Genomic DNA, 16,452 nt, shown 5'->3' with positions numbered 1-16,452 from the left:
TAGACAAGGGGTACTCCATAGGAGATGGGAGAACAAAGATGGCAGACGATGGCACTGGCAGATTGTCATGCCAACTTGTAAACGTCGCCTTATCCTCACCCAGAATCATGATTCTCCATTAGGAGGCCACCTAGGGGTGGGGAAAACTCTCCAAAAAATCCAACAGTCGTATTATTGGATTGACATGAAAAGAGACATTAGACAACACTGTTCTAAGTGTACTGCTCGGAAACGACCCTCGAAGCAGAGAGCACCCATGAAGCAGTATGTAACTGGCTCACCTATGGAGCGACTAACAACTCATATTATGGGACCGCTCGATCGTACACAGTCTGGTAACAAGTACATCTTGGTGGTTACCGATGCATTCACAAAATGGACAGAGGCTTACGCCATGCCAAATATTGAGGCGAGAACAGTAGCAAATAAGATAGTGGAGGAGTGGGTTTGTCGCTTTGGTACACCTGCACTGATACACAGTGACCAGGGCAGACAGTATGAGGCTACCCTCTTCCAAGAACTATGTAAGTTGTTTGGCGTTGTGAAGACAAGGACAACAGCTCTGCGACTGCAAGCCAATGGCCAGGTTGAGCGTTTTAACCGTACCTGAGTGCCATGCTCTGCATATATGCAGATGGGAAACCTAAATCATGGGACAAACATCTTCCGTATGTCATGGCAGCTTACAGATCTTCTAGACATGAGTCTACTGGGTTTACGCCAAATGAACTTAAACTGGGCAGAGAAGTACGATTACCAGTACAACTGATTACTGGGAATCCTAATGAAATGGCTTTGAAACATGATGAGTATGTTGAGGAATTAAGGGAAAGGTTTGAATATGCCTTTGAGCCTGCTCGTCGCTGCCTTACACATTTTTCAGAAATAAGGATGAAAAGGTACGATGTGGGAACAAAAGAGTTTCGGCTCAAAGTTGGACAACCAGTGTGGTTATATAATCCTGGGAAGAATGTCCCATCCAGTAGGAAGTTCATTCCTTGTTGGAAGAAGGGATGGGTTGTCATCAAACAGATTGATGATGTGACTTACCGGGATACAAAATGGTCCAAATAACTCACCTCGTGTTGTCCATGCCGACAGACTTCTGCCTTATGAGGGAGATGTTCCTCCAACATGGTGGACTTCTCAATAATTCTCACATGTTGATAGCGTACCGTTATTTCCCATGAATCTGAAAACAATTACTTATTTCCTTATATGCTTTTGTTTTGCGAGAGTTGAATGTTGCAGTTACATTGTGGATGTAAAAGATCCAAATGAGATCTAAGGAAGGTTTTAGCATGGAAACTGAATGTTAAACGACTTATCTTTTAAATGGTGAAGATTTAAAATTTGGGCTTGCTGTAAGCTTTCTAATCTATTTAATAGATATGGTTGTTAGGTGTGGATTTTACTCTTGTTCTCTCTACGGAGGCTGATGAAGGATCATAATTCATGAGAGTATCTAGAATAAAAAAAAAAGGTGATAAGCACTGTTATAAGTTGCAACATATCTAATGTAAGCGTTACTTACTTCTTTGCAGTCGCAACAATGGCTGACATTTTAGATCTTGGAGTGGAAGAAGATGAGGTGATGGATTTGGTGAAGGAAGAAAGGGTGGTGAAGGAGGGGGCGCCAGGGATGAAGTTCGTAAAGTTCATTCCGAACATGGACTGCCCTGCCTGTCTAGTTACAAAGACGTTCCAATCAAGACGTGTGTTTGAAGAGCTCTGGGCGCAGACGCACCAAAGGATGCAGAAGACGTTTGCATGCCCTGTTAACCGGTGCAAGAGCTCACGTTCTTCAATGAAAGCTTTAAAATATCATGTAGCCCATTCCCATGTCAAGTCAAATGTCATCACTTCCAATGTTGACAAACTGTGTGCTGAGGTGACCGTGGAGGTGGAAAGAAACGATAATTTCGTTGACCCTGGGGTCTACTGTTTATCATGGCAAACATGGCGACCCCGGGGAAAGAGGGCGGGCAAGAAGGGGAAAGCAGCGAAGTCCTCAACCTCTTGCTCTGCCCTGTCTGCTCACAAGCCACAGGCTGTTCGTCAAGAACCAACTGACTTAAATAAACCCACACCTATGCCAACTGTGTCGGATCTGTAGAGGGAAATTGCAGCTCTTCGAGAGCGCAACACTATCCTGCAACAGGCCCTTGCTACTCGTCCTGGGGCGCAGTGGCCATCCTGCCAAGACATCCCAACTAACAGGCCCCAGTTGGATGAATTCATCGCCAAAGGCTGGGGAGGCGATGGCAGTGCTGCAGTCAGCTGAGGGGAGGCGTTTTCAGCAACAGTTAGACCAGCGTCGAGCAGCTAATGCTTTTATTAGAAGCATGTCTCAGGGCAGTGGCAGCCAACGGGCATAGGATACACGAGGCAAGGGGTGCATACTGTGTCTCAGTGTGGAGAATTTCAATTTTGTTTCATTTTCTCGAATGTTCTTATCACATTTCTTTTCGTCTTCTCATCTTTTCTCTTTTGATTTCCTGGAGATGTGTTCTTGTGACTCCGATTCATGTGGAAAACCGACGGCACCATAACCTGGAAAGTACAAAGTAGGAACAATTCAAGGACTAATGAACTGTGTTTGCAGGACAAGAGTGTTTTTTGAAAGATGAAGAACTGTGTAGTACAAACTGATGATGGACCATGGAACCAGTTTTGGGCTACCTCATTGTGACATTTAAAATGACAGGTGATCTATATATTCATATTCACTGGATATGTGTAAGTATATGAAATGTGCATAAGAATTACCACAAGGTAAGGAATTACTAATGTATGTACATAACATGATATTATGTAACATGTATTTATCTGAAATGCATAATTGTATTGTTTGAATTGTATTGTTATCCTCACCTTGTAACTGTAAGGGCAAGCTGCAAGAGAGAGTAGAAAATAGGATTATATAGCTGTATTAATGTAAATATGTTAACTCGGGACGAGTCTTCTTTCAAAAACGGGGCTATTGTAATAGGCAGGTCGTAAACGATCGAGGACTCGAGTTATTCTTGTGAAAGTGAAAATTTGGAAGTTTATAGGAATAATAGATCTGCAGTACTCTGACCTGTCATAACGGACAAGTCGGTAAACTAGCAAAGTTTATTCACTCTTGCAGTTGCCTATCCTTGAATTGCTATTGTCATCAGTAAAATAAATAACAACAACAGCGAGTAAAGATTCACTGACTTTATTTATTTGTTAGAATTTTCTTTTAATCCGTTTTTACATATATCTTCAAAACTGACGGTTGGGATGGGACATGAAACATATCCTGACTACCACGTCCCCCAACCCCAACCCGTTACAATGTTGTACCATGCTTTAATAGTGTTATAATTGACATAGAGCTGTAATAGTGTCATAATGTGCTTTATGTTGTAATAGTGTTATAATGTTGCATCAAGCTGTAATAGTGTTATAATGTTGCATCAGGCTGTTATAGTATTAAAATGTTGCATTATGCTTGAATAGTGTCATACTGTTGCATCGAGCTGTCATAGTGTTATAATGTTGCATCGTGCTGCAATAGTGTTGTAATGTTGCATCGAGCTGTCATAGTGTTATAATGTTGCATCGTGCTGCAATAGTGTTGTAATGTTGCATCGTGCTGCAATAGTGTTATAATGTTGCATCGTGCTGCAATAGTGTTGTAATGTTGCATCGTGCTGTAATAGTGTTATAATGTTGCATCGTGCTGCAATAGTGTTGTAATGTTGCATCATGCTGTAATAGTGTTGTAATATTGCATCGTGCTGTACACAGTGTTATAATGTTGCATCGTGCTGCAATAGTGTTATAATGTTGCATCGTGCTGTAAAAGTGTTATAATGTTGCATCAGGCTGTTATAGTATTACAATGTTGCATTATGCTGTAATGGTGTCATACTGATGCATCGTGCTGTAATAGTGTTATAATGTTTAATCGTGCTGTAATAGTATTGTAACGTTGCATCGTGCTATCATAGTGTTATAAATGTTAATCGTGCTGTATTAGTATCGCACTGTTGCATCATGCTGCAATAGTGTTAGAATGCTGCATCGTGCTTTAATAGTGTTATCATGTTGGATCGTGCGGTAATAGTGTTGTAATGTCGCACCGTGCTGTTATAGTGTTGTAATATTGCCTTGTGCTGTAATAGTGTTATAATGTTGCATAGTGCTTTTATAGTGTTGTAATGTTACATAAACCTGTAATAGTGTTGTAGTGTAGCATCGTGCTGTAATAGTGTTGTGATGTTGCATCGTGCTGCAATAGTGTTGTAATGTTGCAGCGTGCTGTAGTAGTATTATAATGTTGCATTATGCTGTAATGGTGTCATACTGATGCATAGTGCTGTAATAGAGTTATAATGTTTAATCGTGCTGTAATAGTATTGTAATATTGCCTTGTGCTGTAATAGTGTTATAATGTTGCATTGTGCTTGTATAGTGTTGTAATGTTGTAATAGTATTGTAGTGTAGCATCGTGCTGCAATAGTGTTATAATGTTGCATCATGCTGTAATAGTGTTATAATGTTGCATCGTGATAGAATAGTGTTATAATGTTGGATCGTGCTGTAATTGTGTTGTAATGTTGAATCGAGCTGCAATAGTGTTGTAATGATGCATCATTCTGCAATAGTGTTTTAATATTGGATCGTGCTGTAATAGTGTTATAATGTTGCATCGTGCTGTAAGAGTTTAATAATGCTGCATCGTGATATAATAGTGTTATAATGTTGCATCGTGCTGTCATAGTGTTATAATGTTGCATCGTGATATAATAGTGTTGTAATGTTGCATCGTGCTGCAATAATGTTGTAATATTGCATCGTGCTGTAATAGTGTTATAATGTTGCATCGTTATGTAATAGTCTTGTAATGTTGCATGATGTTGTGATAGTATTATAATGGTGCGTCGTGATATAATAGAGTTGTAATGTCGGATCCTGTTGTAATAGTAGTGTGTATGTTTTTCCAGGTGTCATTCCCAGAGTTTGCTACGTTCAACGAAACACCTCATGGTGAGTTTGATATTGGGTTTTCCAAGATACGAATTTTCCAGGAATCCTAACTGTGCTATTTTTATTGTGATAAAGGTTGCACCAGGACTATGTTAACCCAGTAATGACCCGACCTATTTGAAGTATCTTGAACGTTATTTCACAGCAACATCATTACAAACTGACTACATCCCTGAATCACAGGATTGTTCTTGAGCGCTGTGTCCTACTTCCGCGTTTGAGGTTACACACTATCAAACAAACAACCGAGGGGCCTCTTATCAAAAACATGTGTTGGGACATACAACCAAAAGTCTCAACCGTTTTTGAATAACACTATAATAAGTAATGTCAAGATGCCAACGGACATCCCAAACCATGTTGCTTGTGGTCGTTGTAGAGGTTACAGGCAACAAATTAAAGAATATCTTCTGCAACATTTACGGCAAGTACGCTGATAGCGAATGCATGACATACACAGGGGCAATGGAATGAACCTCTATAAGATTTGAACCTCATAGTGAAGTAAATAAATGTCGGTCGTCATGATGTCGTAGTGAAGTAATGTCGGTTGTCATGATGTAGTGTTGTTATGTCGGTCGCCATGATGTTATAGTGGTGTTGTTACGTGTTTTGCTGTTTGACCAACATGTTTGTTAAGTCGTACTTATCAGGAATCAGACTTATACTGACATATTCAAGAGATAACAAATAGCACATCAGCGCAAGGTTGATAACGATAGCGAGCAGATTCATTTCACTGATTAACCCAGGGGTGAGTTGGTATTTGACTTACATGCCGAGGTTAAAGACTGCAAAAGTATGAAAAAATAAACGTTTATTGCATCTACACGCAGTCTCCTAAAATGTTAGATTCAAATCTTATCCTTTACAACAGCACGTAAATAAATTGCTAAGGTGTATTTAAGTGAATTTCATTACAATGGACCTCATCTTTTCTACTTCAGATTGAGGAGTGTGGAGCGTGTAGACTAGCGTTCGAAATAATCGCCGGCCCTATGGCCCATCGCCGGTTGTTATTGTATCGGGCCGGCAGTTTAAGATATCTGCAGGCCCTTGTGGCCTTCAGTAAATTATGTATTCAACAGTGTCCGTACGTGCGTCCTGATTCTTGTTAACGCGTTATTAATCATATAATGGAGGGAGTTATCGGTGCAATAAAGCAAGCTGATAACCATGGTATCCAAATCTGATAACTATGCAAATTACGTCAATCCACGAATTACTTTCTCAAAACTCCATACTTGCCATGCGAATCCTAAAACGTTGAACACTCATTGATGACGTCGTCGCGAGTTTACATTGCGTAAACATATCAAAATTGGTGATTTTGTAAGAATTGATGACAGAGGTTCTGGATTCGTTACTGCATTAATTGACTTTGGAAAACATGAAACGGAGTATTTAGTTCAAATTGAAGGTACGGATTATGAGGCACGAGAAAGAAAGGTACCAAGCAAGGATTTCGATGAATCGATCACAAGAAAGAAGACGACGAATCAATTCCGTCAGGTATCAGAAACTGATATTGATGAGGTGATTACCCGCAATGAAAATATAAACACTACTAAGAAAACCCCCTCCTGATTTTGTTGTTCTTTTTGGACAGAAAGATCCTATTTTAGGCATGAGTTATGTTTGCACTGTAGTAGCGACCATATGCCGCCGTCATAAACGACCTTCACCTTGGTGTACCGCTAAGTATTCTTTCGTGAATGCTCGATTCTCTTCATGTATAAATTCACGTATGATTTGCTTCTATTTAGAGTAATTTTAAGAATGACAGTACATGATAAAGAGATTATTAACCTCGTGTGTTTTTTAGGGAATACAAAATATGTATTATGCTTGCATAATACAATTTTTATTCCTAATATATGATATTAATGATACGGAAACACACTCGGTTAATAATCTCTATATCTCATGAACTATTGTACCCAATGTATTCAAATTTGGTGACAGTCTATATTGGGGAATTACGCAGGCACCAGATTTGTGTGACCTTGACCTTATCTTCAAGGTCAACACGACACTTTGACCACTTTTACAACTTACGTAAATGCGATATCTCATAAAACAATGCACCCAATGTCTTCAATTAAGTTGATAGCCTACACTGGGTGATTATGCAGACACCAGTCATTTTAGGCATCGTGTATGTGACCAAAAAAATAATAAGTATTAAATATGTTTTGAAATTTCATTCTTCTTCAGCGGCCCGAGACATTGCCATATTAGTGGCAAACAGTTGTTCAGCTCGAATCTTCCCCTTGGTTTTTGTTTTACGTTCGGGAATCATCCATGATCCATCATGTTTCGATAACTTACAGTGTCACTTCCTGGTATTTCAGCGCTTTGCGCATAGGAATGTCAACACCACTCATTACCAAACATAATCGTCTCTCGGAGCCATAGGCTTCGCTAATTGATTTTGAAGAAACAGTGTGAAACGGTGTACAGTGTAGTCTATTTTATGTTTATTTGTTTGACTTTAACAACATGGGCCTGCAGATTTCATTCGGGGCCTGTAGATTGTAAAGCCTGCAGATTGTAAAGCCTGCATGGGGCAGCAGTCCCTGATGGCCAACTGGCAAATTAAATAATTGCAAACGCAGGTGTAGACCAGTCCACCAGTCCTTAAACATTTCTTATTTTACAGACTCAAGGACAGGCAAAACCAAGTACCGCTGACGATGAGGAAAATGAACTGGACAAAGAAATATTCAAGGGGTTTCCTCCCATTTGTTAGAAAGCCAACAAACAAGCAACAAACTTTTCAGCTGAATGCACAGCTAAGTAATTACCTGTCACCTTAGATATTGGAATAATCCATGCAGGATGATAAAATAACGAAAAAGTAATCATTTTAATTATTTATTGATGATGTCAATGAGACATTACAAAACTTATAATCTGTATAAAATTGATAAGTAAATCATCATTGAAAAAATGTTTTAATCACATTAATAAAGTAAGAATTAGCACCTGAGTATTTTATAGTTCATCATCACAGGAAAAACATAGCAGCCCTTGATGATGGCATCAGTATATTTTATCTCAATGGATGGCAGCTACCTCAAAGACACTCTGCATTCTTGTTGGGGCCAGGGGACGGTTCAAGTTCTCCAAAGCATTTGCCTTCAGGAGATGAAATATTCTTATGCACATTGTAGCTTGTCGATCAGGCAACAGAAAATGAACAAGGGGATAGGATACAGAACCAGCCCGGACACGGATAATGTAGACTTGATTCCACATCTCTAGGCACATGGTCCATCCATGTAGAGAATCTCAGCAGCTTGCAGGGCTTGTAACTGTTCGAGGGTGGAGAAGGCGAGCAGCTTGTCTTCGTCACCGTCTCTGTCCATCTACCTTCGAGTCCTACTTCAGAACGTGAGTGGGGAGGTGCCGGTCGTGTGTTACCTCTACAGGGAACTACTAATGCTTGAGAAGGACGGAAACACCGGAATCTGGTCTTTGTTTTCTTCCTCTAACTGCTCCTTATAAATGGTATGCATCTGCGCGGTCTCGCCTCTTGCCCGTGTCTACTTCAGGATGGTTGTGCTCGGTCTGGTTCCTGAGATAGTCTCCAGACCCCGATTTCTCGAAAGAAACTTAAGTCTGAGTTTTGACTTAAGTTACAGTTTTTACTCAAATCTGAGCCAGGAAAATGCATTTCCCAGAATAAACTGAAATGGATATAAGGCTCAAACTTAATAGACAATTTGAGTTAGGTAGATAGGTTACATGAGTTGTATTGTGTTTTAGAATTGCGTCTGAGCTAGAAACCTCAGCTATTTCAAATTGTCAAACTCAGTTTGAAATTTGAGAAAAAACTTAAGTTTATTTCGAGAAATAGGGGGCCAGAAGTGGTACATCTCTCCAGTTTAGTGCTTGTCTGTCTCACTCTGTTTCTGCTGCATAGATAGCCATCCAAAAGAATGTGTTGAGTTCCCTTCTGCGATGTTACATATTCGACTTTCCATAACCCAGTCGTGCTGATATGTCACTAAGGTGCATGTGGAATTCTTTTATACCTACCTTCTAGTTGTGACAATTTACTCTATAATACTTGTATGCCAAATCATACCACCACTTACCTTCCTCGCCTTTGAGATCCCTAGTACACCCACATATAAACTGCAGCTAGTGACTATTGAGTCATCTCCATATCAAGTTTCCGAGACACCACTGTGATGGACCGAACTATCTCATATAGAAATCCCTTGTTAATAGGTTGACTACAGGCCGTGATGATTCCTCGCTTACCTGACCTAAATTAGCATTCTTCTCTTTTTTAACTCGTTTACCAGCGGCGGTTCATAAAATAAACTAATGAACGTTTTAAGCGTTGCGTCATGCGCCCACGGTTAAATATTATACACAATCAAACAAGCCACCATGACATATTCGCCATTTATGGTAAATATGTTTTGGGCATATATCCCAGAATTTCCATGGTGTCATAACAAAAGTATAATAAAAAGTTAAATGTGACTGACGGATCTTATGCCACGTTTCATCTGGTGTTTGTTAGTGATAACAGACAAGTCCTCTGTAACATTGTCACAGAGAGTCAACTGATAACAAGTGCATTACATACACAGGGGCGATGTAATCATTCTCTGTAAGGTAGCATGATAACAGAAATTAACAGTTAAGGATTAATGCCATTGTTCTGGTATATGAGTGAACGGCCGTCTCACTGAAAAGCCCTATATTATGTAAACTTCACGTTCAAACTTTCCATATGATTGGGAAATGTGTTCTGGAATACTGTGGCAAAATATATTCTACCAAACAGCCAATCAGTCTTTTACATTTATTATATTTCCTGGTACTTTGAGTCGTTGTCGCCTCGTTTACGTACACGCTCCTATGTCTTTCCAGCGTGTGAAAGAGAAGATATTCAAATTAGGACATACTTAATTCCTCTCAAGCTGGTACGAGAGTACATAAACACAACAACACATACACGATGTATACACATTTATTGTATCTATGCATGGTACACAAAATTAAAACCGTGATACGTTGAAAGGAAAACACGTTTAAAAGAAGATTTACTGAAATATTTAAGACACTGATTTGATGCGATTTGTACACTTTGACCACTTAGTCTTATCATCTAAAACTATTGATAACAATGGATAATGTTAGGAAAATTAAAGTTATCTCAGCTAATTGACGAGGACTTGCTAATAAATCTAAAAGAAACGAATTAATGAACATACATAGGAAAAAATTACACTCAGTCATATGTTTACAAGACATTCATATTGATGAATCTACTTGCAATATCATGAGAAATGAATGGGGTTTACAATCCATAATTGCACCTTTTAAATCCAATTCCAGAGGAGTGGCCATTCTTTTTAACAACGATATTGATCTCAAAATACACAGGACGTTAATAGATGAAAATGGCAATTATATAATCGCTGATATAACAGTAGAGGATAAAAGACTGACACTGACTAATCTCTATGGTCCTAATAATGATGACCATCATTTTTACATTAATCTATTTGAAAATATTCTGAATTTTGAGAATGATTCTATGGTAATTGTTCGAGACTGGAATTTGGTGATTGATTCTACAATTGATCTTGAGAATTATAAGCATGTAAACAACCCAAAATCAAGAAATACTGTATTAGAATTTATCGAATCTTATAATCTGATTGATGTCTGGAGGAATTTGAATGATAAATGTAGAAAATACACCTGGTGGAAATAAAATCCAAGACAACAAGCCAGACTTGATTTATTTATTGTATCAGAAGATATATTTGATATAACTTTGGATTCAGATATTTTGCCAGGCTATAAAAGTGACCACTCAACAATAACGTTAACTTTTTCAAACGCCCTAAGCCAGGAACGAGGACATGGGTACTGGAAGTTTAATAATTCCTTGTTGCTAAATCCTGAATATGGAATCTTAGTCAGAACTATTTTAAATGACACTGTTCAGGAATACTGAACAGAAAAAATGGATAACTTTAAAAACATTGAAAATATTAAACTTACAATTTCCAACTCCTTATTTCTAGAAACATTATAAATGAAAATCCGAGGAAAGACCATATCTTTTTCATCCTACATAAAGAAAACAAAGCTAAAACATACAGAAGAACTAGAATTAAAAATAAAAAAGGTCGAAGATACTATTCGAAAAAACTTCCAAAACATTAATGAAGAACTTTTGAATGAACTATCAAAATATAAGAAAGAAATGGAAGAAATTAAAAGTGAGGAAATGAAAGGAATACAAATCCGAAACCAAATTCTTTGGTATGAAGAAAGAAAAAAACTTTCAAAATATTTCTGCCATCTAGAAAATAGGAATTTCTAAAAAAAATCAATTAATAAGATAATAACTAATGATAAGAACGAAATCACTGACAGCAAATCAAAACGGAATGAAGTAAAACAATTTTATAAAATTCTCTATGCTTCTCAGGAACAATATAAGGAAGAAGACTGCTTAAAGGATATTAAAACTCCAACTTTAAACAAAACACTAAGAGATTATCTTGAAAGAGAAATCAGTGTGGATTAAATTAGCAATGCTGTTTACAGGATGAAGAATAATAAAAGCCCAGGGATTGATGGATTTCCTATTGATTTCTTTAAGTTTTTGTGGAAAGAATTAAAAAATTGGATCTATAGATTTATTAAAGAAGTATCAACAAAAAATGAAATGTCTTTGAATATAAAAAGGGGTGTTATCACCTGTATTCTAAAACCCCAAAAGATAGAACATTACTTAAAATTTGAGGCCAATCAATTTTACTTAATGCTATTTATAAAATTATCAGCTCCTGCATTGCACATAGATTAAAAACTACTTTAGATGAACTTATTCACTCTAACCAAACTGGTTTTATACCGGGTAGGACTATTAGTGAAAATACAAGATTGTTATATGATATAATGTTTGAAACAAAGAAAACAAAACATTCCTGGTTTGCTGATTCTGATTGACTTTGAAAAGCGTTTGACACTGTTTCAAAAGATTTTATCAACCTGGTTTTACATAAACTTGAATTTGGCCCTGAAATGATAAGATGGATAAATATATTAACCTATGAAACAACATCTTGTGTTATCCAACATGGTAATCTATCCGAGTTCTTTGCAAATGAAAGGGGATGTAGACAGGGAGACCCACTATCCCCATATCTTTTCCTTTTTGTGGCTGAGATTCTCCTTCGCATGATAAGAAATAATGAAAACATCAAAGGTATTGTCATCAATGATAATGAATATAAACTGGATCAATATGCCGACGATACTGAACTATTTCTTGATGGAACTGAAGAGAGTTTGTACTCTGCTATTGACACACTAAATAAGTTTTACAAAATGTCAGGCTTGAAAATAAATTTAAACAAATCAAAAGCAATCTGGATTGGCTCCAAAGCTAAATCTATGGATAAAATATGTAATGATCTGAAAATTGAATGGGTAATTGGTGAATTTGATGTGCTAGGTAATAAATTTACACCAGATCTTAAAGACTTATGGGTAATCAACACAAGAAAGAGACTGGAGGGAATTAATAGACTCTTAGCATCTTGGAGAAAAAGAAATTTAACACTTATTGGAAAATAACAGTAATAAAAACTCTAGCAATCTCCAGATTGGTCCATATTTTCAACTCCTTGCCCAACCCATCAGCAGAATTTATCACGTCCCTTGACAAAATGTTTTTTATATTTATTTGGAATGATAAGAATGATCAAATTAAAAGGAATGTAATTAAAAACAACTGTGAAGAAGGAGGTTTGAGAATGATTGATGCAAAAACATTTATAGACGCTTTGAAATTATCTACTTTAAGACAGTATTTCAAAAGAGGTGATAAGAATAATCCATGCAATATACCTTTTAAAGACATATTTAATTTTGGAGCAAATTCTGAAACTTACTTGAAGATTGAAAATCCTTTTTGACGTGATGTGCTAAAAGCATGGCAACTATTCCACAAAAAACATTATATTGACCCTAATAACATTAATGAAATTCTATCCCAACCATTATGGTTTAATCATAATTTTAAAAATTCATTAAACTTCATAAAGAGCTGGTTAGATAAAGGGATTATAAATATTAGGGATATTTGTGATGAAACTGGATTATTGTCAATAGAATCTTTAAAAGAATTATATGGTATCAAAGGCACTTTTTTAGATTATGAATATTTACTACATGTATTACCTGACTCTTGGAAAAATAATCTTAACCACTGTCATTTAATACCAGTCAGGGATTTAAATATTAACCAATGTCAGATATATCTAGTAAAAACATCTGAAGGCTGCAGGAATTTTTATGATAAACTTATTTCCAATGATATACACCCAAATATGTGTAATAAATGGCAGCTGCTATTTCCCGAACTTTTTGGAAAAACCTGCAAATTTGGCTGAACAATTTATACCCTCATCAACTGCTATTATCAAAACATATGGTTTGGTTTGGTACTCTACATCATAATATATTACTAAATCACATCATAATTGCAGCAAAAAGACACATTTACGTATGCAGTATTAAAAATACGCATCCAAACATAACTCTATTTATAAAAACTTTGAAAGAAATATTCTTTTTGGAAAACCATATATGCAAAAGAAATAATAAAATAGAAGATTTCAATCATAAATGGGGTCTTCTCTTCCAAGTACTTTGATGAACTGAAAATGTACCCAATTTACCTGAGGTCATATTTCTCTTTTATTGACTTATAAATGTGTATTAACATGATATTGACATAATACCTGTACATCATCCATCTGTCTGTACATCACTGTTCTACATATCATGACATTATAATCCTGGGAACCAATAAAAAAAAAAGAAAAAAGAAAAAAAGATATACTTAATTCCTCTCAAGCTGGTACGAGAGTACAAGAACACAATCAACACATACACGATGCATACACATTAATTGTATCTATGCATGGTACACAAAATTAAAACCGTGATACGTTGAAAGGAAAACACGTTTAAAACAAGATTTACTGAAATATTTAAGACACCGATTTGATGCGATTTGTACACTTTGACCACTTAGTCTTATCATCTAAGACAGTGACATCGATGATCCCTAAAGCTAAGTGCAGCTGTAGCTAACTGGTAAGTATACATATCTTTACTAAGACAGACACAGACAAACAGTTGCTGTCGGTTATGATGTTCACATATTTCAAAACTCTATAAACCTGCACGATCTATGATGACATCATAATGAGAAACAATACATGCTCCGCTCAAAGTTCAGCTCAATTAATCAATGTCCCTTTTGAAAGAATTAAAAGGCATGGTCAAATCAAATTCATAAAATAAATGCCGAATCACACATCCAACTAAACAAGCCCAAATTTCCTTCACCACCGTTTGCACAAACACAAAGAAATTGTCATGAATAGATTTGTCAAACTCTTTGCTGTGGTGGTCATATAACATTCGAAATGCTTAAACAAACCGATCAAGGAATACGTTCAGGGAAGAAGCATGTAAAGTTTCAGCTTTATCAGTCCAAAGGATTCTTGGCATACAATGTACCAATGCCTCTTTGAGAAAATTAAAGACCATGATCAAATCAGTCATAAAATAAATGCTGAATCACACAAGCAAAACAAACAGGCAGAGTAATGGTCATGAATAGATTTGTCAAACTGTTTGCTGTGGCGGTCATACAACATTCAAGCACCTTAAACAAACTGATCACGGAGTACGGATCATGTCAAGTTTCAGCTTCATTAGTCCAACGGATTCTTAAAATACAATGTACAATGTTTCTGTCAGCTATATGTTAAATAAATGTGTTAGTTGAAGTCACATCATCACATTTGACGTCGCATGGTTAATGCTCTGCTACAGTTATAAAATGGAATTTGTACTGAAAAACAATACAGAGGCTGACTTTTCGTAAAGACAAGAAAACATATATATTATTATGTAAACTAATATTTATTATAAAAATAATTTTTAAATAGGCTTGGTTGTTGCAATAAGTGATCGACAGCCGCCGTTTAAAACAGTTTGTAACAAGAGTCAGGCTGGAGCCAGATTGACAAGATGGCAACTGTGTATAACCCAGAAACAAACTGGTCAACAACAACCGAGTACAACTACAGAATGGTGAGCCTTCTTGTTGTTGCATGCCTGCTCGGTAGTATTCACCACACAGTCGTTTTGAACTTTGCCTTTTCAGTAACAAGGGGGTTACTTGGATTTGATCTGAAGTACGAAAGTATATCTGTAGATCATGGCTATGTGTCAATGACAAGTTGTATCAACCACAAGCACGAGCAACTTCTCGTGCGTAATATACTGTTAGGGGAAGCTCGGTGTAAAGCGCTATTGTGTTGTGGTGACGTAGAACAAAACCCTGGCCCAGTCACTCAAGCAGCCCTTGACAGTATGAAAGCTGACTTATTATCTGCCCTCACCGAGATGAAGAATGTTATTCAAGGCGACGTCATGCAAATAAAACAAGAAGTTTTACATATGCAGGAACACGTGAAGTCTCTTACGAATTCAATAACTGAGCTGAAGAGTGATGTTAGTAGGTTGAGTGAGGATCAGCATGTCCTGCGATTAGATATTGACTCTCTTAACGACAATATTGAAGATAAGTATGCATCCCAAAGTGATCAATTTGACCAGTTTGAAAACAGACTGGAACGACTGGAAATATTCAGCCGTAGAGACAATATTGTGTTATTTGGGATCCCTGAGACTGAACGACATGAGTCTTATAGTGACTGCAGAGACAAGGCAGTGCAGGTGTTGAACTCTGTCTGTAACGAGCCTGAGGACTGCATACAACCCAGCGACATTAAGCGTGCCCACCGGATTGGTGGTGAACAGGCCAGGAAACCTAGACCCCTTATAGTTGCATTTTGGGATACCGAAATCAAAATATGGGCTCTGAAAAAACGAAATCAACTAAAGGAAAATAAAATTGGTATAGCAAACGATCTAACCATTAAACAGAGAGAGAAACTAAAGGAGCTATCAGATACGGGAAAGAAAGGATACTACAAAAACGGTAAACTTATTGTCGTAGCCAGTGCCAGTGCCCCTAGCAGCCACGAGATCGACGGACCCCAAGAGGCTAGACGCAAAGCACCCAGATCCAGCACCATACAGGCTAGCTCTAGGAGGCGTACGAGAAAGGATCGGGAGTACAGATAGGGGTGCGGCCGGGCCCAAGTCAAAGCAACCCATACCCATGAGGATCTGTCAGAGAAATTGACTGATGCAGGTAGTGACGTTTCATTCATAACATGGAACGTATCTGGACTGTCCAATAAATTACATGACCATGACTTTATGAACTTCCTTAAAGGATATGACATTGTTCATTTAACAGAGACATGGGTTGCTGATTGTGATCTCAGTACTAAA

The 16,452-nt window shown here is 37.3% G+C and overlaps 1 long non-coding RNA gene across 1 annotated transcript; it reads right to left on the bottom strand.

Annotated features, from left to right (window-relative positions):
- Positions 1-6,651: 6,651 nt before the first annotated feature.
- On the bottom strand, positions 6,652-16,007 carry LOC124284536. Its single transcript, XR_006900579.1, has 3 exons — positions 15,929-16,007; positions 13,808-13,814; positions 6,652-6,665 (listed from the first exon to the last, which is right to left on the bottom strand). It is a non-coding gene; the product is annotated as an uncharacterized LOC124284536 (long non-coding RNA).
- Between the last annotated feature and the right edge of the window lie 445 nt (positions 16,008-16,452).

Source organism: Haliotis rubra, unplaced genomic scaffold, assembly GCF_003918875.1.
Source record: "Haliotis rubra isolate DU_JTF1 unplaced genomic scaffold, ASM391887v1 Scf338, whole genome shotgun sequence".
In the NCBI taxonomy this organism is placed as follows: domain Eukaryota; kingdom Metazoa; phylum Mollusca; class Gastropoda; order Lepetellida; family Haliotidae; genus Haliotis; species Haliotis rubra.
This window is presented reverse-complemented; position numbering and strand designations above follow the sequence as displayed.